Raw genomic sequence first — 24,543 nt, forward strand, 5'->3', positions numbered from 1 at the left:
ACAGCTGCAAGGTATATAAAGGGAGCTGGGTCCCTGGGTCAGTTGCTGGGTTCTCACTATATAATAAAGAGCTGTTGTCACTCACTACTCTGGCTTGCTGCATCCTCATTCACCCAACTTAACATTGGCGACGAAGGTGGGATTTTGAGGCCAGAAGCAGAGAAGAGCTGAAGCCACACTCAAGAGAAAAGAGCTGAGGCCACGTTCAGAGAGGAGACCGGAGACTGCACCCTGAATCCAGCCAGGCGAGCGAGCGGAGCACAGGAGAATCCCGAAACGATGTCTGCCTACACCCCGCCAGCGCCATTCGACCCCAAGGAAGAGAAGTGGGGATCCTACATGTCCCGGTTCGAGTGCTTCATGGTGGCGAACGACATGCAAGGGCTACCGGATGTGCGGAAGAAGGCCCTGTTCCTGAGCCACTGTGGACCACGGGTATTTGACACAGCCGAAGCCTTGTCAGAGCCAAATTCGGTCCACAACGTTTCCTGGTCAATGCTGCAGACCCTGCTGAAAGACCACTATGCCCCAACGCCATCGAAGTATGTCCAGCGGTACAATTTCCGGCAAAGGCTTCAGCAGGACAGCGAATCGATCAGCGAGTACGTCACTGCCCTGTGTAAGGCCGCAACCCAGTGCGAGTACCGAGACCTGGATGAAATGCTCCTAGAGCAACTAATCTGTGGAGTGAGGGATGGCTGGCTACAGAGAAGACTACTCGTGAGGTCACACCTGACCCTACACATCGCCCTGGACGAAGCAAGAGCCCAAGAGTCATCTGTAAAAGCCGCCGAGAAACTGAAGGGCTCCCAGCTCAGCCGGACAGCGCAGAGGACGGCAACCGTGCACTGAGAAGCCGTAAACACCGAGAGCGAGGGGGAGTCCGAAGAGGAAGTCTACCGCACTGAGCAGTCCCGGACGGCCCGGAGGGAACCCAGAGATGGGTGCGCCAGCTGCGGAGGGCCCCATTCCCAACAAAACTGTAAGTTCAAAGGGGCCCCAACCCCTGCCGCCCCGACCAGAAGAATTCCCTCCCACGCTGAAACCCCAAAGCAGCCCTCCACTACAGAAGAAAACACCACCAACACAAGGGTCCCTCCCAGAAGGTGCAGCAAAGCAATTGACAGCCGCACCCACCACCGCTTGTAATGCAAACCAGATCCCAGGGGAGTACCAAGACTTTGCAGAGATATTCAGCGAGGCCGAGTGTGACATTCTGCCCCCCCACCGCGAGACCGATTGTGCCATCGAGATTATCCTGGGAGCGAAACTACCCAAACCTAAAATGTATGCCATGACGCCCCGAGAAATGCAGGAAATGTGGGACTACATAGACAAAAATTTACAAAGGGGATTTATTGAGCCAGTAAAACCAAGGGTAGTGGCGCCGGTCATGTTTAAAGAGAAAAAGGATGGCTCCATGAGACTGGTGGTTGACTTTTGAAGTATCAACGCTGTTTGCGTACACAACTTGTACCCCCTCCCCCTCATGAAAGACATGCTAGCCCACCTAGCTAAAGGGAAGATTTTCACCAAACTAGACCTTCGAGAAGCTTATTACCGAGTACGCATAAAGGCAGGAGATGAATGGAAAACAGCATTCAACTTCCCCCTGGGTAGTTTCCAGTTTAAAGTAATGCCCTTTGGATTGCAAGGAGCCCCGGCAGTATTCATGCAGTTAAAAAATGAAGTCTTACATGAACACCTTTACAAAGGGGTCCTTGTCTACCTGGACGATATTCTTATCTACACGGAGACCATAGATGAACATATACCCCTCGTCCGCCAAGTACTGAAAAAACTGCTACGGGCAAACCTATATGTCAAACTGTCAAAATGCGATTTCCACCAATCACGGCTAGACTACCTGGGCTACCGAGTATCAAACAAGGGGATAGAGATGGACCCAGCCAAGGTCCAATCAGTTCTACAATGGCAGCCCCCTCGCACCCGCAGACAACTGCAAAGTTTTCTAGGCTTTGCTAAGTTCTACAGACAATTCATCCCCTCATTCGCGAAGATTGCCAAACCTTTGATGGACCTCCTAAAGACAGGAAGCCCAGCGATGAAACCTCGCCCGGGACAACCCCTACAGTGGGACCTGACCTGCCAACAGGCATTCGAGACACTAAAAGGACTGTTCGCGAAAGAACCTGTCTTAAAACACCCGGATCCGGAACAGCCTTTTGTCATCCAAGCAGACGCAAGTGATGTGGCAGTAGGAGCCGTGTTACTCCAAAAGAACAACCAAGGTGATCTACAACCCTGCGCCTACACCTCCCGCAAACTCACCGATACGGAGAGGCGATGGGCGGCGTGGGAGAAGGAAGTGTTTGCAGTAAGATGGGCCTTGTTGACCTGGCGGCACCTACTAGAGGGAGGCCAGAAACCATTTGAAGTCTGGACTGATCATAAAAACCTAGAGGCCCTAAAAACCCCACGAAAACTGTCGCCCAGGCAAGTGCGGTGGGCACAATACTTCAATCGTTTCAATTTCGAGCTTAAGCACATCCCAGAAGGGAGAAATTTCCTGGCTGATGCCCTCTCCTGGATGCCCCAATACAACAGTGAGCGGGAGCAGGTAGTGAATGCCATCATCCCCTCCACCCAAGCTGCGGCCCAAGAGATCACCAGGCGGCAACAACGTGACCAGCAAGGCCAACTTGCAAGTGACTTAACTGCAAAATTAAAAAATGAAACGCTGACAGACCCCTGGTATCGGGACAATCAACATCTCTTGACAAAAAGAGATGAACTAGCATGGAGGGGGACAAAACTTTATGTCCCACAGAGTTTACGCATCCTGATTCTCAAGAGGAGCCACGACGTTAAACCAGCGGGACACTTCGGGTTCCTAAAGACTCTGCACCTAGTACGAAGGCAGTTCTGGTGGCCCCACATGAGAACGGATGTAGACAGTTATGTAAAAAGCTGCACCATTTGTGCCACGATGAAGACAAGACCAGGGTGCCCGCCTGGACTGTTGCAACCAGTAGTTGAGCCAACAAGACCATGGGAGGAGATTGCAATGGACTTTATAGTAGACCTACCGAGGAGCAGTGGAAATACAGTGATCTGGACTGTAATAGACTTATTCTCCAAACAGGCACACTTCATTCCTTACTTATTTTACGATGACAAAGTTGATAAAGTATTTAAAAGTCATATACTTAGAGACTCTTTGATGAGAGTTTGGAAGAAGCATCGATTCAAATGGGATTATAAAATACCGTTATGGCTGGATCTTGGTCATACTTTGTGGAATACAAATATAATGTCACTCGGGGGGGGTTATATAAAGAGGTTCTTTTTACAGATGCGGGCAGATGGCAGCTGAAGACATTGCAGACGCTGTTGGACGAAGGGATTAATTTAACTTGGTTACAATATAATCAATTACAATTGAGATGGAAAGAGGACCAAAAAACTGGTATTATGTTGCATGAGGAAGAATTGGTTAGACATATAAGGGAGAAAGGTCCAATGCATATCAAAAGGCTTTATAATGTTTTGCTAGAAAGGGACTCAGAAACTGAATTAGTTAAAGACTGTATGATTAAGTGGGCACAAAATTTCGAAGAACCAGTGATGTTGGAAACATGGGAAAAAATTTGGGTTCAGAATGTTCAATTTACACAGTCGCAGAATCTGAGGGAAAATTTCTATAAAATGTTTTATAGATGGCATTTAGATCCCAAAAAGTTGTCATGTATGTACCCTAATGTTCAGCCAAAATGTTGGAGATGTGAATGTTTGGATGCTACGTATTATCATGTTTGGTGGACCTGTAGGAAAGTTAAGGCTTTTTGGATAAAAATTTGGTGGGTCATGCAGAATGTTTTGAAGAAAAAAATTCAATTTTCTCCACAACTGTTTTTATTGGGTATAGTTAAGGGTTTTACATTGGGTGAAACAAAATTGATATTGTATATGATAACAGCAGCAAGATTGTTGATAGGTAAATACTGGAAGAATGAAGCCTTGCCCACTATTGAGGAATGGACTTTGAAGATGGCCAGTTTTGCAGAGATGGCGAAGATTTCAGCATACTTAAAAGATTGTTCACAAGAGACTTATGAATGGGAATGGAAAAAGTGGATAGAATATGTTCAGAACAAATATCAAACTAGGAAGTATCAAATAGCTTTTACTTGAAAATAATGTATTAGAAATTTTTTAATGTAATGAAGATAAAAACAGAAATTATAAGGGGGAGGGAGGGGTTCAAGTTTTATACAAGTTTTATACTAAGGGGGGTTTTGTATCGGATATGAGTATATTGTGTGGAAGTCTGGGGGGAGGGGAGGGTTAGGGAGGGTTAGGGAGGTTTGGAAGTTTGGGGTGGGTGGTGGGGGGGAAAAAGGGGGAGAAAATGTAATTGTAAAACTTTTGCAATAAAAAAAAAAAGAAAGAAAGAAAAAAAAAAGACCAGGTGCCCGCCTGGACTGTTGCAACCAGTAGCTGAGCCAATAAGACCATGGGAGGAGATTGCAATGGACTTTATAGTAGACCTACCGAGGAGCAGTGGAAATACAGTGATCTGGACTGTAATAGACTTATTCTCCAAACAGGCACACTTCATTCCTTGTAGTGGACTGCCTTCAGCCCGTCAGTTATCCAAACTGTTCCTGAAACACATTTACCGCCTACATGGAGTCCCCAGGAAAATCATCTCCGACAGAGGGGTCCAGTTCACAGCAAAGTTCTGGAGGGAGTTTCTACGATCCATAGGTTCATCCCAAGGACTCAGCTCAGCATTTCACCCGAGCACCAATGGGGGGGCAGAAAGACTGAACGCTATGATTGAACAGTATTTAAGATGCTACATCGACTACCAGCAGTCCAATTGGGCAGACCTCCTAACTTTTGCGGAGGTTGCATATAATAATGCTGTCCACAGCAGCACGGGGCTAACCCCGTTCAAAATAGTGAGTGGCATGGATTTTGTCCCCATGCCAGAGTACCCGAGGGAGCCCCCTTCCTCAGTCAGTTTGACCGACTGGATGGCACTGTTGAGAGAAACTTGGGAGAATGTTAAGAGGGTGCTGGCAAAGGCGGCTCAATCTTATAAGGAACAAGCAGACAAGCACCGAACTCCCCAAAGACCATTTCAGTTGGGAGAGAAAGTTTACCTTTCCACCAAATACTTGAGACTTAGACTCCCGAGCAAGAAATTGGGCCCAAAATTTATAGGACCATTTCCTATAATAAAAATAATCAACCCCGTTACAGTGCAATTGCAGTTGCCACGGCTTTTGAGGAAAATTCACCCCATTTTTCACAGTAGCCTTCTAAAACCTGTAGTGGGGTCTACTTTAAGGCCAACACCACGTGAACCCCCTGGGCCCCTGGTTGTTGGGGGCCAAACGCACTACAAAGTGCAGCGGATTCTTGATTCAAGATGGCACAGGGGGAGCCTCCAGTACTTGATTAAATGGAAGGGCTACCCATTGTCAGAGGCTTCCTGGGTGAAGAGCGCAAACATCCAAGCTGACCGCCTTATAGAAAAATTCCATGCAGACCACCCAGGAAAGCCAGGAGGGGGGGTGCGCAGCCGAGGAGGGGTTAATGATACTCATTGTGTTTTCCCTTTGGGATAGGTTAAGTCGCAGAAGTGAAGGGAGAGGGGCCAGATGTCAGCGTTCCAAATTAGGCTCTCTTCCAGCGCTGACATGAACGAAATGAAGCAGAGAGCAGAAGCGTTGATTTATTGCTGAGATGAACTTTTATCTAGTTTTCTGCATGCAACAGATAGGGTTACCTGGGTAATGGAGGGTGGGGGCCACATTCCTGTGAAAAGAACGTGCCGGGACGTAGAGATGGATCTGCATGATGGCCAATAGGACATTGGGGTTGGAGAGCAGAAGAGGAGGGGGTTGGAAGGAGGGGCCAGTTTGGATGCAACTTGAATCAGGAATGTCGGATTTTTCTATTCTTAAATAAAAGTGATTCATTAGAGACTTTGCGTTTGAGAATGAAGTTTATTTAAGATAGCACCAAAGCCTGACAAATGCACAATTAATAAGGCCCTGCAGCAGAGCGCCTATCCGGTGCCCATCGTCCACCACCTACTGCATTCCCTGGGTCCCGGCAAGATCTTCGCAAAACTCGATCTTACGCAGGCGTACCAGCAACTCTCGGTAGATGGCGCTACCGCGGAAGCACAGACTATCGTAAACCACAGAGGGGCTTTCAAGTGCACTCGCCTGCAGTTTGGAGTAAGCATAGCCCCCAGACTTTTTCAAAGCACCATGGAGCGGTTACTACAGGGAATCCCCGGGGTGGTCCCCTATTTCGACCACGTGCTCATTACCGCCGACAATGAGCAACAGCTAGGGGAAAGGCTGAGGAAGGTCCTAAGGAAATTCAGGAACGCGGGACTCAGAGTAAAAAGAAACAAATGCATGATCGCAGTCCCCTCAGTCGAATTCCTAGGATACAGGGTAGATGGCACCGGCATACACCCCACAGAGAGCAAGATCAGGGCAATCAAAGAAGCACCCACCCCCAAGGATAAAGCGGAATTACAGGCCTTCCTGGGGCTATTAAATTTTTACGCCATCTTCCTTAAAGACAAGGCGACAGTGGCTGAACCCCTACACAGACTATTAGCCAAAAAATCCACTTGGAAATGGGGGAAGGCCGAAGACAGGGCATTCGCCGGCATTAAAAAACTGCTATCAGCTGAGAGTTTCCTAATCCAGTACAATGCAATGCTTCCCCTTGTTCTAGCTTGTGACGCGTCTCCGTTTGGGGTGGGAGCCGTCCTGAGCCATAGACTCCTGAATGGACTGGAGGCGCCCATCGCCTACTACTCCCGAACTCTGTCAAGTGCCGAGAGGAATTATAGTCAGCTCGACAAGGAGGCCCTCGCCGCCATTTCGGGAGTGAAAAAATTCCACGAATACTTGTTCGGGAGAGACTTTGACCTAATCACTGACCATCGACTGCTCCTGGGCCTCCTCGCGGGAGACCGAACAACACCGGCAGCCCTATCGCCCAGGATGACAAGCTGGGCCATTTTCCTCACAGCATATTCCTATCGCCTGGTACACCGACCAGGGGTGGACATGGGCAACGCAGATGCACTCAGCCGATGCCCACTACCCAACAACCTAGAGGACCCCACACCCGGCATCCCCATGTTGCTGATAGACGTATTGGACTCGGGACCCATAACATCAGCTGAGGTTGCGAGAGCCTCAACCAAAGACCACATAATCCGGACAGTCACAAGTTGGGTCATGAGGGGGTGGCCGGAAAAGATTGAGAGCGGGGAATTTAAACAGTTCGTGGGAAAACTGGATGAACTAACAATGCAAGGGGGTTGTTTACTATGGGGCGATTGGGTTGTTATTCCTTTGCGCCTAAGAGAAAAAGTATTAACACTATTGTATGAGGGGCAACCTGGGATTGTACGTATGAAGGGGCTAGCCAGGAGCTACGTCTGGTTGCCCAATATGGATGCAGACATTACCGAGTGGGTGGGGAGATGCCAGCCCTGCCAGGAGTCCAGATCAGATCCGCCAACAGCGCCCGTGAGGGAGTGGGAAAGACCCCAGGGACCCTGGTCCAGGATCCAATAGATTTTGCTGGCCCGTTTCCCGGACAGACCTTCATGGTCGTAGTAGATGCGTTTTCCAAGTGTCTGGAGATTCAGCTAATGAAGGCCACTACCACCGACGCAACCATCAGGGAGCTCAGGCAGTTATTCGCCACCCATGGATTACCGGACATCCTAGTGTCAGACAATGGGCCACAATTCACCGCGACGCAATTCGAGGGGTACTTAGCAGAACTAGGGATCAGATATGTCCTTTCGGCCCCATTTCATCCGGCTAGTAATGGTCAGACTGAAAGATTTGTGAGGTCAGCAAAGGAGGCCCTCTCACGGTTAAGCCCCGGGGACTGGCAGGAAAGGGTAGACAAATTCCTAACAGCACAGCACTCCACACCCTGCACAGCCACAGGCTGAAGTCCGGCGGAGCTATTAATGGGGCGGAAACTGCGAGGGGTACTAGACAGACTCAACCCCAACTACTCCCCAGAAGCATTCAAGGTGGGGGAGAGGAAGTTCAGAGAGTTCACCATAGGAACACCGGTCCATGCCAGGAACTATGGGAAGGGCCCACTCTGGGAGGCAGGAACCATTGCAGAAATCACGGGGCCCAAATCATACAGGGTAGACATGGGGGACGGGAGAGTTTGGCGCAGGCACATTGATCAACTGAGGAAACGAGTAACCGCAGACACCGAGGACAGATTCAATGAGCCGATCCCTGACCCTGACTACCAACCAGAAACACAAACTACAAGCCCGGGCAGAGCGGAGGACTTAGCTGAGGATTCTGGTATCCAGCGCTGCCCCATCGAGGAGGTCCAGGCTGCCGGGGAGGTCGCCGCCCACAAAGAAGTCTCCGAGGTTCCATTGGCGGAGCAGGGAGAAACAGAGAGTCCCTCCGACCTGCTTGACGCCGCCCCTCCGACTGAACTGCGCAGGTCAACGAGGATCCGTACACGCCCTAGTCACCTGAGAGACTTTGTATGCAAATAACACCCTAAGTGACTTCTGGGAGGGGAGGAGTGTTATGCAAATAGGTTTCTTTGGCGGGAAGTTTGAAATAACTGACCATCAGCTGATTGGCTGACCACCACAGCTGCAAGGTATATAAAGGGAGCTGGCTCCCTGGGTCAGTTGCTGGGTTCTCACTATATAATAAAGAGCTGTTGTCACTCACTACTCTGGCTTGCTGCGTCCTCATTCACCCAACTTAACAGTTTCTTTATTGCAAGCTGACAATCTTTATGGCAACAAATTTTGGCTATATGGACAAAGAAATGGACTGAATGATTATACAAGCAAGAAGAGACGAAATGGGGATTTCAAGTTAGAAAACATGACCTCAAGAAGAGAGCGAGTATTTCAGAAACATCAACCTCAAATCACCATTTTAAAAGTTTCAAAAATAAAATTGGGGGGGCTGTTGAAAGAATTTATTAAAAAAAGGATTGGAAAAAGTATAGAAAGAAGAGAAGAACAGAAGATTAAGAAAGATATCTTCCTGTGGATTTTGAAATTGGCATCGGGCAAATATGTGTTTTAATGGTATTAAGAGATTTTTAAAATGTTTAACATAAGATTATATTATTTCAAAAGATATATGAGATAAATTGTATAAGCTTTTAAGATGCCTAACCCTTTGAAGTGAAGAGGATTAATGTTAAATTCAGAATTTTATTGCAAAATGATAATTAGTTTTGGATAGTAAAAGGGCTGCTCTCTAAAAAGTTAGAGGTATTAAGACGGTTAATTGAAAATTTGAAAGACATCCTCCTGTAGATTTTGAAATTTATATTTGGTAAATAAGTGTTTTAAAGGTATTAAGAGATTTTTAAAATGTTTAACATAAGACTATATTATTTTAAAAGATATATGAGATAAAATGTGTAAGATTTTAAGATGAAAAATTTTTCTTTTTTTTTTCTTTGAAGGAAAGAGGACTAATGTTAAAGAATTTCACTAGGGAGTAATGTTCAAAAAGAATGATGTTCGAGGGTATAGAAATGGAATTTATTCATGATTTTTACTGTTTGTAAGACTGCTAAAGTATCGGATTATACATCAAGAAAAAGTTTTTTTTATAAGTAGGAAGAATGAATTTAATTTAATTGGTTTTGAGAATTTATAAAAGGGAGGTTGATGAATTGGAGCAAAGGGAGTTAAAGAACATGTGGGAGTTTTGAACTTTATAATTAGTTAGTTTATTTTAGCATATGTTTGTTAGATGCTATACCCTGTTTTTGCTCTGGGAAGTCAGGGGGGTGGGGAGGGTGGGATAAGGGATGGGGGGAGGAAAGTGGTGAATAGAGAAATGTTGTAGAGAAGAAAGTATCTACGAGTAGAATATAGGAGTTGCTCAGACACTAAAGGAGGAAAATATTTCACAGCAAAGAAGTTAGAAAGGAGAGAGGAGGAGGGGGTAGGAAGAGGAAAGGGAGGGTGAGCAATGGAAGAAAGGAGAGGAGGAAGGGAAGGGAAGGGGACAGGAGTAGGAGTAAAGGCGAGAAGGGGGAAAAGAAGAGAGAAGTGGGGGAAAGGAAAAGAAAGTAGGATGAGGTGGGAGAGGAGGCAGGAGAAAGTAGGAGAGAAGAGGAGGGAGGGAAGGGAAAGAAAGGAGGAGAAGAAGAAGGTTTGTTGTGGAATGAGGGGAGAAAGAGAAGAAGAGCAACTCCGAATGTAATTAAAATGTCTTATTTTAATGCTTTCTTTAAGGGAAACATGCATATGTATAAGAAAATGTACAATTTCTATTATGTGGGGAAGGGGAAAGGGTGGGGGGAGAAAATTGTTTGTATTTCTTATAAAGTGCTCCATGGCGCTCCTTTAAAGTGCTCCATGGCATTGGACCCGGGTACCTCCGAGACCGTCTTCTGCCACCAGTAGCCTCCCACCGACCAGTTCGTTCCCACAGAGAGGGTCTCCTCAGGGTGCCATCAGCCAAGTTATGTCGGCTGGCGACGCCCAGGGGGAGGGCCTTCTCTGTGGGTGCCCCAGCCCTGTGGAATGAACTGCCCCCGGAAATTCGTAAGATCTCCGACCTCCGGGTGTTTCGCTGCGCATTGAAGACCCTGTTGTTCCGCCAGGCCGGACTATCAACACAATAGTTTTAAATTGGGGTATTTAAATTTATTGGGGTTTTAAATTTGAGCCACTTATTTAATTATTTTAAATTTTATATCATTGTTTTGTCTGTGTTTTTAAATAGCCTGTACACCACCCTGAGTCCTTCGGGAGAAGGGCGGTATAGAAATAAAATTATTATTATTATTATTATTATTATTATTATTATTATTATTATTATTATTATTATTATTATTATTATAAAACTTTTCAATAAAAAAAAGTGGAGTTTTCTGAATATGGGTGTGATGTGGGAGAAGAAGGGAAGACTGTTGAGGTCCCTGTCCAAAGAGAACCTTCATCCATCAACATGCCTTTGAAGAGTATCCAGAAGTATCAGCTACTGTGGAATGTGGGGACACAAGCAATCATGTGTGCCCCTCAAATGACACACTCCACCCCTCCAATCCAGTAGTAAGGAGTACATCTGGTGGGAACCCAGGAGACTGGACTTTTCTGCCATGATGCCAACATAAATGGAACATCACCACCACTGAAGTAAGATTGGCTCTATCCCTCTTTTTCATATGATTGCATTATGGTGGTTTTGCCACTCAGAGAGATAGTTTGTAAGAGGACTGAAGGAGCTTTCAGTTGCCAAGCTAAGACTCAGGACAATCAAAGGCAATTCAGACAGAGTTTGGTTCTCTGCACCTGGAGGAGCCCCTCTCTATGGGAGCGTACCGGCCGGTGGGAGGCTACTGGTGGCAGCAGGCGGTCCCATAAATAACCAGGTCCTAAGCCATGGAGCGCTCTAAAGGTGGTAACCAAGACCTTGAAGCACACACGGAAGACCACCGGGAGCCAGTACAGCTCGTGCAGGAGAGGTGTTACATGGGAGTGCTATGTCGCTCCCATAACCACCCGCGCGGTTGCACTCTGCAGCAGTTGGAGCCTCTGGGTGCTCCTCAAGGGGAGCCCCACGTAGAGGGTGTTGCAGTAGTCCAGGCGGGAAGTGACGAGGGCATGAGTGATCGTGTGTAACGAGTCCTGATCCAGAAAGGGACGCAACTGGTGAATCAGGCGAACCTGAAGGTATAATGTGTGCCCTCCAGTGTTGTTACCAGTTCACCCTGGTTCGATTGTGAACGGGTAGCGCTGGGATTTGAAACCCACTACTGGTGCCCTCTCCCATCCTGTGCTACACTTTGCTAGCTACAGAGACGATTGCAAGATGAAAGTTTGGCTGCTCTCACCTGAATATCTTTTAGGAGTATTTAAGGAACACAAACTATGTAGCAAACCTACAAAGGAAGCTCTATTTCTTTTGCTAAGTTAATAATCGTCGAACCAAGTCTGCAAGAAGGTATTCAGAAGGAGAGCTCTAAAAATGAAAGGACAGTCTGGGGGATATGAAGGTTGGGGTTCTCCTTAATTCTAGACTGGCACAAACCATTTGAAACATACAAATCAGCCCTGGATTTCCAGGATCTTGAAGATCAGTTCAGAACCATCAGATGGATTTTTTCAGAATATGGGTGTGATGTAGGAGGTGGAGAACGGTGAAGTGCCTGGTTCTGGGAGAACTTTGATCCATCACCATGCCTTGGAAGAGCATCCAGAAGTATCAGCTAATGTGGAATGTGGGGGTTGCAAGATATCATGTGTTACCCTAAAATGGCACAATGTACCCCTCTGATCTACAAGGTGCATTGGCTGATAACCCTCCCCAGTGGCTTCACCCAGATCATCAAAAAAAGAGGGACAACCTGGTGGCTCCCACTTCCTGGTGATTTGGAGGTCCTTCAAGCCCTAACCTTCTCCCAGGCATTGGGCAGGGGTGACTCGATCCCCTTAGGCACTTGATCCCCAACTATGACACGGTTATGTTGTGAACAAGGTACTGTTGTTCTTGCAATGTGTATTTATTGTTCTCTTTCTATGCTATGTGGTGCCCATACAGAGTTGAACAGGAGCCAGGATGTCTCTAAATCAAATTAAATGATTTTTTTTAAGAAGAAGAATTCCCACTCAGCTCCAATGCCCACCTAGGTGATCTCTGGTGTTATCGCCAAAACCTGAACCCAGGACTGAGAGAGCTTGAGAACAGCCTTCAGAGTCAACTGTTGAATCAAGATGTTTCTTCTTTCAGGTGGGCGTGGTGGAGAAGGGGCCTGCCATCCTTCACCCCAAATCCCCCTCCTCTCTTTCAAGGCATCTTCCTCTTCCTCTCACTTTGCCCCAGAGAGTAGAAAGGGAGGGAAGGGGCAGGGTTGGACTCTGAGGTTTCACTGAGGAAAGACTCCGTTGTGGGTTTCTCGTCTTTCTTTGCCCTGTGTGAATGTAAGGTTATAACCCCGTTAGGCAATCCAAGCCATGATTCAACAGGGATTGGACCTATTCCTGCTCACCCCAGCATCACTGCCTGCTGGATCCTGGAGGAAGACTCGCTAACTGTGGGTTTTGTGAAAGGAATGTTCAGTTTTGAGGGGGAAATTAATAAATCAAAACACTTGAATTGAATGCTGATGTTTATTTGACTCTCAAACTACAGAACTAGCAGAAGGAAACTTAGAGAACAAGAGAAAAGGGAAGGATGATGAGGTGTCAAAGACAGCAGGGGGGAAGGGGATTATGGACCATCTGGTGGTAAAGGCCAGGAGCATAAATTTTCAAGGATGGCCCATGATGGATGAGAGCAAAACTCAAGGAATTTAGCCCCTTGTAGAACTGCTAGTTGCACTTGTCTTTTGTGCCTCACGTAACTTTCTCATTTTCTCCTGGAACAGGGCAGCCACATCCCCTGACAATTTGAATTCCTGTGAAGGAAGCACAAAGCAGAATGATTATTTTTTTTAAAATACCAAAGAACAGACCTGTGGCTGTTGCTGAACAAAACGGTAAACCCACTTTTAACACATTCATGGATTCCCTCCCAATAGGAAGGCTGGTTTCCTTTCTCCTCTAATCAGTACTCAAGAGTCAATGAATAAAGAAGAGATTTCTGGGAAAGTCCCACGTTTTGACATGACTCAGGGGCAATTCCACCTTTCCTGGATGTTTCATGGCTTCATCCATTTTCCCTCAATTCCAGAAGAAACTTTCAGCTCTCCCAGCATTTCCCTCCCCCCTTCTCTAAGGAAGGTTTCCCCCTCCAGTCTGGGCTGCTTCTGGGATAGACGGGGCTCCCCAGTGCAAGCCCCCCTTTCCTTGCATTCCTTAGAGTGTCCGGCAACAGGCCATGACCACAAGGGAACCCAGGAAGGGCACAGACAGGTGCTACGTGGCCACCAACTCTCAGGTGCATTTGGGAGCTCTAGTTTGGGTTCAAGAAGAAAACCTGTGAGAAAAGATAAGAACTGTGCTTGACCAATAAACCTTCCTTAATTGTCTTTTTATAGCATAGGTTCTCCCCTTCTGCACACTCTTCATTCCCCAAACAGAGAATTCCAGTGCCTGAGCGACATATCCGGGTATCTCCTAGATGAGAGAAATAAAACATAGAAATCTTATTTGGATATTTATTTTTCCGATCTTGCAATCTTATTATTTATTACATGATAGATCATTTAATACTACGGTCAGCTGTGCAAATTTCCATACAAAAATCAAATGGTCTAGGAATTAGGAGAGAAGGCTAAGAAAAGGAAACATTTTTCATCTCACTCCCAGAAGTAATTTATTTTTAATTAGTTAGTTAATTAGTTTGTCAAACATGAACAAGATAACAGGTCTAAGTATAAACACGGACATGGAAAAAGGAAATGAGTATAAATAAATGGGGACAGTAGGACAGGGATGTTAGGGATGCTGGTGCACCCCCTTTACAAACCTCTTAGGAATGGGGTGAGGTCGACAGTGGACAGTTTAAGGTTGAAGCTGTGGGGGGTTTGAGGATGTAACAACAGAGTAAAGCATTCCAGGCATTGACCACTCTGTTGCTGAAGTCATATTTTCTGCAATTGAGTTTGGAGCAGTTTACCTTGAGTTTGTATCTATTGTTTTCCCGTGTATTATTAAGGTTGAAGCTGGAGTAGTCATTGACAGGTAGGACGTGGTAGCAGACAATTTTGTGTACTATGCTTAAGTCAGACCGAAGGTGCCGTAGTTCTAAGCTGTCTAAGCCCAAAATTTTGAGCCTGGTGGCGTAAGAATCCACCTGCCTCTGGACCCACTCAATTGTATTAATGTCTGATAAACAGTGTGGATTCCAGGCAGATGAGCTGTATTCGAGAATTGGTCTAGCAAAATGTGCCATGGCAGAATTCACTACACAAAGGAGCCTCTACTTTCAGAGGCAGTCTACCCCGGAATGCCAGCCTGGAACAGCCAGCTATGGGCTTCTCTCCAAACGGACACCTCCTCTTCTCCCCCAAAGGCTCCCATGGACCCTCCTTATGGAGTGCAGAACAGGGAGAAAGTCCCACCACCAGAACGGAGCACAACTGCCTCAAATATCATACCTCCCACTGCCTCCCCCCTCCTTTTTTTTTTTTTTTGTTTGATTGTCACCTAAGATCAAAGTTTGGTGGCCCTACCTGGCTCCAGGAACATGAATGCCACCACCACCAAGGACAGCAGCAGAGTTTTCATCTTGCAATCTTCTCTTCAGCCTGCAAAGTGTAGCCCAGGATAGAAGCAGGCACTTATTTATACCCCTCTGAGATGGGGGGCTGGATATCTAGGATTAAGAGAGAAGAACAGGGAGGTTCAGGAGAAAAGGGAAGGGCTGGGAGTGTGGCCTTTTTGCCCCCAACACCAAAATGGAAGCCAGATCAGATCATGTGAAGAACCAACCAGTCTCTGTCTTCAAGGCAAACTCTACCGTTCCGGGTGCAAAACCTGGGCACATGGACAATTGGCATCTCTTCCTGTATTTATACAAGATTATACAATCCTTACATAGTGCAAAATTAAACAAAATATCTCTCTGCAAAGTACAGCTCCTTCCTATTTTTTATTCGTACTTCAGTTAAGTAAGCGGGCAGCTTCTCTGAAGCTTCTAACCTCTCAGGTTGCAACCATGGATCTGGCTTTATTCAAGAAACATGGCTTCCTTTGAGCAGATCTGAGCATGACTGCTTCTCTCTAAAAGTGGCCAGTGGACTAAAGGATTCACAAGATCCAAAAGTCAGGATAGACAAGGATGATGGATAGAGGGTTGGTCAGACATGGCAATAGGGTTTCTGGTACAAAACCTCCAGCAGGTGTAACAGCAGGACAGATGATTCCAAGGGATGCCTTCAGTCATAGATCAACAATTCCTGCAAAGAAAAGCTCTTCTTACTGATGACTTTAAAACCAGAAATTCCTCAAACCTGTGAGCATTCTGGACAGAATCATCTTGTCACCCATAAAATCCCTTTGTCCTTGTTCATAAAAAAGATCTTAGTGTATTTTTGGGTTTGAAGGGTGCACGTATGCTATGTTGGCTGAAGATCCTCCTGAGTTTTTCCAATACGTCTGCAACGTATGAAATGACAACATTGCTTCATTTATTTTTCTCCTTTTACTCAAGATATTAAAACCACAAACTGACCTACAGTGCAATCTCAAATTTCTGTCCTGTTTTGATATCTTCGAGACCGCCTACTGCCACCGACGACCTCCCACCGACCCGTGCGCTCCCACAGAGAGGGCCTCCTCGGGGTGCCATCAGCCAAACAATGCAGGCTGGTGACCCCCAGGGGGAGGGCCTTCTCTGTGGGGGCACCTACCCTCTGGAATCAGTTGCCCCCTGAGATAAGGAGAATCCATGACCTCAGTGCCTTCCGCCGTGCCCTTAAAACTTTCTTTTTTCAACAAGCCGGGCTGGCTTAATTTCTTTTTAAGGGTTTTATTAATTGTTCTGTTTTGCTGATCGTTTTTAATTAACGGGGCCAAATCTATATATATTTTTAAATGTGTTTTAATATTTGTATCTGGTGTTTTTATCTGGCTGTTCACCGCCCTGAGTCCTCAGGGAGAAGGGCGGTATACAAATTCAAAAATAAATAAATAAATAAATAAATTTTATCAACCTTCAAGGATGGCCTTAATGGTGATTTCCTAAATTGAGGTTCTTGGCTGAAACGTTGGGCAGGTAGTAGGCCAGAGAACGTCCTGCTCCAACTGTTTCTTTGAGCTTGGGGTATCCCTGGAGATGTTTCCTTTCCACCCCAGATAACAATGTCCATGCAGTCTTCAATTCCATCCACAGAAATAATATTAGCCATTCTCATAGCAAACATTCTACAGGAAAACAATCTTTTTTTTATTATTATTGCAAAAGTTTTACAATTACATTTTCACCCCTTTCCCCCCCCCCACCCCCCCCAAACTTCCCAACCTCCCTAACCCTCCCTAACCCTCCCCTCCCCCCAGACTTCCCTATAATATACTCATAACTCGTAAAAAAAAAAAACCTTAATATGACACTTATGTATAAACTTGAACCCCTCCCTCCCCTGTATAATTTTTCTTTTTACCTCATTACATTAAAATATTTCTAAAACATTATTTTCAAGTAAAGGCTATTTGATACTTTCTAGTTTGATATTTGTTCTGAACATATTCTATCCATCTTTTCCATTCCCATTCATAAGTCTCTTGTGAACAATCTTTTAAGTATGCTGAGATCTTCGCCATCTCTGCAAAACTGGCCATCTTCAAAGTCCATTCCTCAATAGTGGGCAAAGCTTCATTTTTCCAGTATTTACCTATCAACAATCTTGCTGCTGTTATCATATACAGTATCAGTTTTGTTTCACCCGATGTAAAACCCTTAACTATACCCAATAAAAACAATTGTGGAGAGAATTGAATTTTTTTCTTCAACACATTCTGCATGACCCACCACATTTTTATCCAAAAAGCCTTAACTTTCCTACAGGTCCACCAAACATGATAATACGTAGCATCCAAACATTCACATCTCCAACATTTTGGCTGAACATTAGGGTACATACATGACAACTTTTTGGGATCTAAATGCCATCTATAAAACATTTTATAGAAATTTTCCCTCAGGTTCTGCGACTGTGTAAATTTAACATTCTGAACCCAAATTTTTTCCCATGTTTCCAACATCACTGGTTCTTCAAAATTTTGTGCCCACTTAATCATACAATCTTTAACTAATTCAGTTTCTGAATCCCTTTCTAGCAAAACATTATAAAGCCTTTTGATATGCATTGGACCTTTCTCTTTTATATGTCTAACCAATTCTTCCTCATGCAACATAATACCAGTTTTTTGGTCCTCTTTCCATCTCAATTGTAATTGATTATATTGTAACCAAGTTAAATTAATCCCTTCGTCCAACAGCGTCTGCAATGTCTTCAGCTGCCATCTGCCCGCATCTGTAAAAAGAACCTCTTTGTATAAAAACCCCCCGAGTGACATTATATTTGTATTCCACAAGGTATGACCAAGATCCAGCCATAGCGGTATTTTATAATCCCATTTGAGTCGGTGCTTCTTCCAAACTCTCATCAAAGAGTCTCTAAGTATATGACTTTTAAATACTTTATCAACTTTGTCATCATAAAATAAGTAAGCATGCCATCCAAATTCAAGATCAAAACTTTCTGCATTCAATATTCCAACCTTTTTACTTCCAAACCAATCACTTGTTAAAGTTAAAGCTGCTGCATCATAATATAGCTGTAGGTTTGGAAGTTTAAGACCTCCTCTTTCTGGAACATCTTGCATAATTTTCAATTTCACTCTCGGCTTCTTCTCGTTCCAGACGAACTTATTCACTCCAGTTTGCCAAACTTTCAATTGTTTATCACTTTTAAGCACCGGAATCATTTGAAACAAAAAAAGAAATCTTGGCAAAATATTCATCTTAACTGCTGCTATTCTTCCAAGTAGAGACAGCTGCAGTTTTTTCCAAGTCTCCATATCTTTCTGCACGTCTCGCCACAACACCTCATAGTTATTTTGAAACAATTTCATGTTTGATTCTGCAACCTGAACTCCTAGATATTTTACCTTAGGTACAGTCTCAAAACCTGCCCTCCTTTCAAGCTCATGTTTACGATCTTGTGTCATGTTTTTAGCTATCATTTTAGTCTTTTTTGGATTCAGTCTAAAACCTGAAACTTTACCATAGTCTTGTATAATGTCCTTCATCAAGATTATTGATTCCATTGGTTGTGATAGGGTAACAACCAGATCATCTGCAAATGCCTTTATTCTGTAATCCTCTTCCCTAATCATTATACCTTTCAAGATATTAGAGTCCCGTATTGTATTTAGCAAGACTTCTAGTGTTAAAATAAATAAAAGTGGGGACAACGGACATCCCTGTCTTGTTCCTTTTTCAATTTTAAACTCTGTTGTCAAACTTCCATTAATAATGATCTGTGCCTTTTGCTCTTGATAAATTGCGGAAAACAATCTTGATCAGAAGGGATGCGATCCTTCTACCCTGATCTATAGATTGGAAGTGTGGAAGTCCTGTGCTTTAGTACATAGAACAGAGAAAGATGAATTCTGGGATGCCAACCTATCTGAAATTGTATAGAGTCTCCTGCTTGAGGAGGGGGCTGGACCACAAGTCCTCCAATGTCCCTTCCAACATTATTCTGATTGATTGATTGATTGATTGATTGATTGATTCCTTTTGAAATAGTGGTAGACCATGTGGAGTATCAGAAAAGGGGCAATGATTCAAGCCCACCATGGTTCACTTACATAAAGACAAGCTAGTAAAGAATGGCAACCATTTTCACAAAGTTGTGATGGGACCCCGGCAAAGGACATAGGAGAGGCAATCTGATTGGTAAAAGAATTATTTGATGGCTCATCTGTGAAATCTAATTCAGTAGGTCAATTGATTGACACTGAAACCATCCTCTGCTTTTGGACCAATCAAACTGCGCCATGGCCAACTCATCATGGCCAACTCTCCGTAGCCAAATGTCCCTGGGACAATTCACCAAGAGACAGGAGTTACACTAATCGAAGAAATGGTGGAATAGAATTATTAAAGAAAGGATGTAACTGGAGCGACAAAATGAAATGTGAATGACAAAAATTAAAGTAATTTTTAAAAGATTTTAAATAATTAAAGTGAATTGTTGAATTGTCCTGCAGTGAGTTGTTCCATGGTGAGTTGGCCATGATGAGTGGGCCATGGTGCAGTTTGGTTTGTCCAAAAGCTGTGAATTGGCCGTGGCACTTTGTCCCATTCCGAGCTAAAATACGCTGTGAAATTTTCCATTGAAGCAATAGAGAGATGCCACTTCTCTGTTCTTCTCAGTTATGCCTCTGGGCATAGCACAGTTGCATAAAGGAAGTGAAAGGTTTTTGCTCACGGTACATTTAATCCGTTGAGAAAAGTACACATCTCTCTTAAGCTGAGTTATACTTGGAGGTATATCCAGAAAGAGACTGAAAATACTACTTCGAAGGTCTTGCAAATTGCATCAGTTTTCAAGCTAAGGTTTGAATGGATAATTGTTTTGTGCTGGACCATCTAATAACAAAGTTTAAGTCTTGGAAAAAATCCCTGTATGTGGCATTCATAGATTTGAAGGCAGCCTTCGACACAATTGATAGAAAAATTTTATGGGATAAATTAGAGGCCATGGGAATAGAAAAGAAATTGTTATATTTAATTCGACTGTTATACACGGATACCCAAGTAAGAGTTCGAGTGAATAGGTCAGGATTGGTAACAAATGCAATCCTACTAAAAAAGGGCGTCAGACAAGGTTGCATTTTAGCCCCAACACTTTTTAACCTATACTTAAATGACCTCCCAAAATGTCTGGAAGATACATCACTCCATGGGCCTAGTATAGGAACAAGACAGGTCAATTGCTTGTTATATGCCGATGATATAATTTTGTTGTCGGCCTCACAGGTGGGGCTACGAAGGTCACTTGGGAGGTTGGCAGCATATTGTATAAAAAAATCGCCTGACAATTAATATAGAGAAATCAAAGGTAATGATATTTAGCAGGCAACAAAATATAAGGGTTTTAAATGATAGAAGAATAGAACAAGTTCAGTCATTTACCTATTTAGGGCTAGAATTTCAGACAAATGGCAAATGGAATAAGCAGGTAAAAGCCGAAGCTCGGAAGGCCATGGCTCGGATGGCTCAATTAAACAAACTTATTTTAGAGAAAACTCCATCTTCATTAATTCCAGTGCTAAAGGTCTTCCAGGCGAAAATTGAACCAGTACTTACTTATGGGGCAGAAATATGGGGGTCAGTTAAGCTGCCTGGGCTGGAAACCCCTCAAAATAAGTTCCTGAGGAGAATTTTGGCAGTGTCCCCCAGAACCCCAGCATGTGTAGTAAGGGCAGAAACAGGAGTCCATGCGACTGGCACTAGGGCCTTGTTGAAGACTGTTTATTATTGGTTGAGAATAATCGAGATGGAGGAAAGGAGGTTACCAAAATTAGCGCTAATGGAGCAGATTATCTCGAGTAACAAAAATAACTGGTTATCAAGAGTTCTGAAGCAGGTATCTAGCTCTGGTATCCCTTTAAATTGGCAGCAGTACGACTATAGGCAGATCCGAAATTGGATTGCACAGAGATTTAAGGACATAAGTGCCCAAGCAGATATTGCACAAGTGACAGCAGTAAAAGTTTGCCCCTGGTTATCAGCCAATAAACAAATTTTCAAAATAGAAAAATATTTAGCTGTGCCCTTGTTTCCCGTCCTGAGAAGATTCTTTACAAAATTGAGGTTGGACCAACTTGGAACAAATATGCTCTGGGGTAGATATAAGGGTATTCCTGTAAGGGAAAGGGTCTGTCTATGTAGGACGGGGGAAGTTGAAACAACGTCCCATGTAATTTTTGATTGCCCCCTATATTCAGACCTGAGGAAACACCAACTGGGCAGGATCTTTTATACCAGCACCCCTAAGTCTAAAGAGCACTTTTTGCAATATTGTTTGTTAGGTTCCAACTTGCAATTGGTAAAATGGATTGCTAAATTTGTGGTAAAGTTGTTGGGAAGGAGGACAAAGTTGGTGCAGCAAAATGCAATAGATTGTAAGAATGACCACTTGATCTAACAATGTAATTTTAATAGCAGTTAACACTGATTGGGTAGACAGAGGGGCGACATTATAATATAATTTTAATTATATGTAAACGGTATTTTAAACGATTGTATTTTATCCCGTATTTTATCCCGATTTTATTTTAGATCGTATTTTATTCTAATTGTATTTTAATTGCGAGTTATTCCAATCTCACTTAATTTGTTTTTACCAAACCTTTGTAATGATTTGTCTTTGGAATTCTGCACTTGATATGGCCCAATGGGCTAATCAATAAATAAAATTGAATTGAAATAAGCTTTGCATGAACTGAATAGGGCAATCACCACTACTAAGGAAACCTCAGGTATTTTTAGAGAAGCTGCAATCACAATAAGCTATGTTTCTTCAATAAGTGCAAATTTTCTTTGAATCAATAGATTGGCCTGTTTCCACTCCCAGGAGGCTGCAGGGAGGCCTACTAAACCCAAAACGGGGAACGGGGGGGCTGCGTGTCTCCCCCGCAGTGTGTGTGTGTGTGTGTGTGTGTGTGTGTGTGAATGTGACTACTTGAGGGCTCCTGGATTGGAGCTGAAAGGCGAAAGGGATGCAGTACACTCCCTCCCACATGCTGGGGTAGACCAGGTGTCTCGATAGGAAAACACTTAATTTCTCCCCTGGCTCAAGCTGATGAAGGGAGAAGAACTTGTGGCTCAGAGGTTAATACAACTGCCTAACATGCAGGCAGCCCAAGTTTGAATCCAAGTAAGGGTATGGCTAGCTGATGAGAGCTAAATAGCTTGAAATAGATATATACTAGTCTCCCTTTATTTCTTTATCAGCGAAATATAAATTTGATACCTTCATTCATTCATTTGTCATGCTTATGTAGTGTACATTGGAGGTGGTGACCCTTTAAAGCTGTATGCCATGAAATTTCATTTTAATGTATGCCGATTAGTATACATTTAAAGTGACAGTAATGTTATTCTAAAGTTCTAATCCAAAAACCTCTAAAAAACATGGTTGTGTTGCAACTGTGAATGTTTTTTTAACGAGGAACCAAATGAGAGAATGCCACGTCCCTGTTCACGGCTTATGCCTGGAGACACGCTAATGGGGACAATACGGACAGTACAATAATTTTGCATCGTGTGCAATGTTTGCCTTGCATAAGCAAAGCCAGGTGCACATCTCTCTTAAGCCCTGTTGTATTTGGAGGTACACGAAGACTTTTGGGGCAAGGGTTATTAGCTCAATCAGTCAACCCAAAGCATCAACATATGCATAGGGAGTTGGCAAGGAGCGAAACTGTGAGATCGGGGATACAATGGAATATTAGTTGGGGCAGAGATCATACAACTCTGTGCATGTCATCCTCATTTTGGGCACAACGAAAACCGTCAAAAATTGTTGTCTAAGAAGTGCAAAGTTTGCCTTCAATCAACAGCCGAAGCTCCTGTTTTAAGCTCCATTGAACTTGGTAGCAGAGAAAGTCTGAGAATTTTGTGGGTGACAAGAGCATTCTGTCCTGAACCCCACAGAGGCGTGAGCAGTTTGTGGTTTTAATGTCTTGAGTAAAAGATGTTTTCTTTTCACTGATTTTTTTTTTTAATTTGATTTATATGCTGCCCTTCTCCGGAGACTCAGGGCAGCTTACAGTGCGTTAAGCAATAACCTTCATACTTTTGTATATTTTATACAAAGTCAGCTTATTGCCCCCACAAACTGGGTCCTCAATTTACCTACCTTAGAAAGGATGGAAGGCTGAGTCAACCCTGAGCCTAGTGAGATTTGAACTTGCAGTAATTGCAGGCAGCTGATGTTAATAACAGTGCTTTAGTCTGCTGCGCCACCAGGGCTCCTGATGTATGTTTTTAGGCATCTCTCAACATTCTCTGTCCCGCTGTTCCTGATGGTCGTTTTGTTTCGGAAAACCTCCTGCCATATCTCACCAACCCTGCTGCCTCTTTTCTGTCCTCCTTATCCTGACTTTTGGATCGTGGGAATCCTTTAGTCCAGGGATCCACAGCCCCTGGTCCACAACCCAATGCCGGGCTGCAGCCTGTTTGAAACCAAGCCACAGAAGTGTGGGTGAGCATCTGTGTGCATGTGTGAGCAGCTGCACTGGTTGCCTTTTTTTTTGGAAAAGTTTTTCAGTTTTATTTCTTGTAAACATAATATAAAATGTACGTTTTCTTATATGTAATTAATCATACATATACATGTTTTCCTTAAAGAAAGCATTAAAATAAGGCATTTTATTTTATTTTTTTTAATAATTTTTATTAAACATTTTTTAATACGAACAAACAACAACAAAACACACAAACAAACAAAAATCCATCTTTACATCTTCTTTTCATCTTTTTTTCGCATCAGTAATCTATATTTATACATTTTCTCTTTCTTATCTTAATCTATCTCTTATACATATAATCCTAGTACATCATATGTACGCATTCTCTTAATCTAAATTATTTTATTTACATTTAACATAAACAGGTACCTAGTTTCCTTTCCACAATTTATATCTTCTCATTTGCTTCCATATCTTTTTTCCTTTTTCTCCTCCAACCATTTATACCATTTATCCCAAACTAAGTAATAATCTGTTTCATCTTTTTCTTGTATCTCCTTTGTGAGTTATCCGTTTCCGCACATTCCATAATTTTTCTAATCACCTTGTCTTCTGATGGTATGTCATTGTTTTTCCAGTTTTGAGTGAAAACTATTTGTGCTGCTGTCAATATGTGAATAATTAAATATCTTATTTCTTTTTCATACGGCCCGGTAATTATTCCCAGTAAGAACTTTTCTAGCCTCATTTGTATTTGTTGATTTATAATTTCTTCTATTTGTATTTTAATTGTTTGCCAAAATTGTTTTGCCTTCTGGCAGGACCACCACATGTGGTAATAATGCCAA

At 43.7% G+C, this 24,543-nt stretch overlaps 1 protein-coding gene and 1 long non-coding RNA gene across 2 annotated transcripts in view; both read right to left on the bottom strand.

Annotated features, from left to right (window-relative positions):
• Positions 1-24,543, bottom strand: part of LOC148114985 (uncharacterized) — a 451,234-nt gene that overhangs the window by 423,229 nt on the left and 3,462 nt on the right. The gene's annotated exons all lie outside the window — the stretch shown is intronic.
• Positions 13,992-15,338, bottom strand: LOC117666993 (uncharacterized). Its single transcript, XR_009620085.2, has 2 exons — positions 15,160-15,338; positions 13,992-14,101 (listed from the first exon to the last, which is right to left on the bottom strand). It is a non-coding gene; the product is annotated as an uncharacterized LOC117666993 (long non-coding RNA).

Source organism: Pantherophis guttatus, chromosome 3 (assembly GCF_059756535.1).
Source record: "Pantherophis guttatus breed Tessera chromosome 3, ASM5975653v1, whole genome shotgun sequence".
In the NCBI taxonomy this organism is placed as follows: domain Eukaryota; kingdom Metazoa; phylum Chordata; class Lepidosauria; order Squamata; family Colubridae; genus Pantherophis; species Pantherophis guttatus.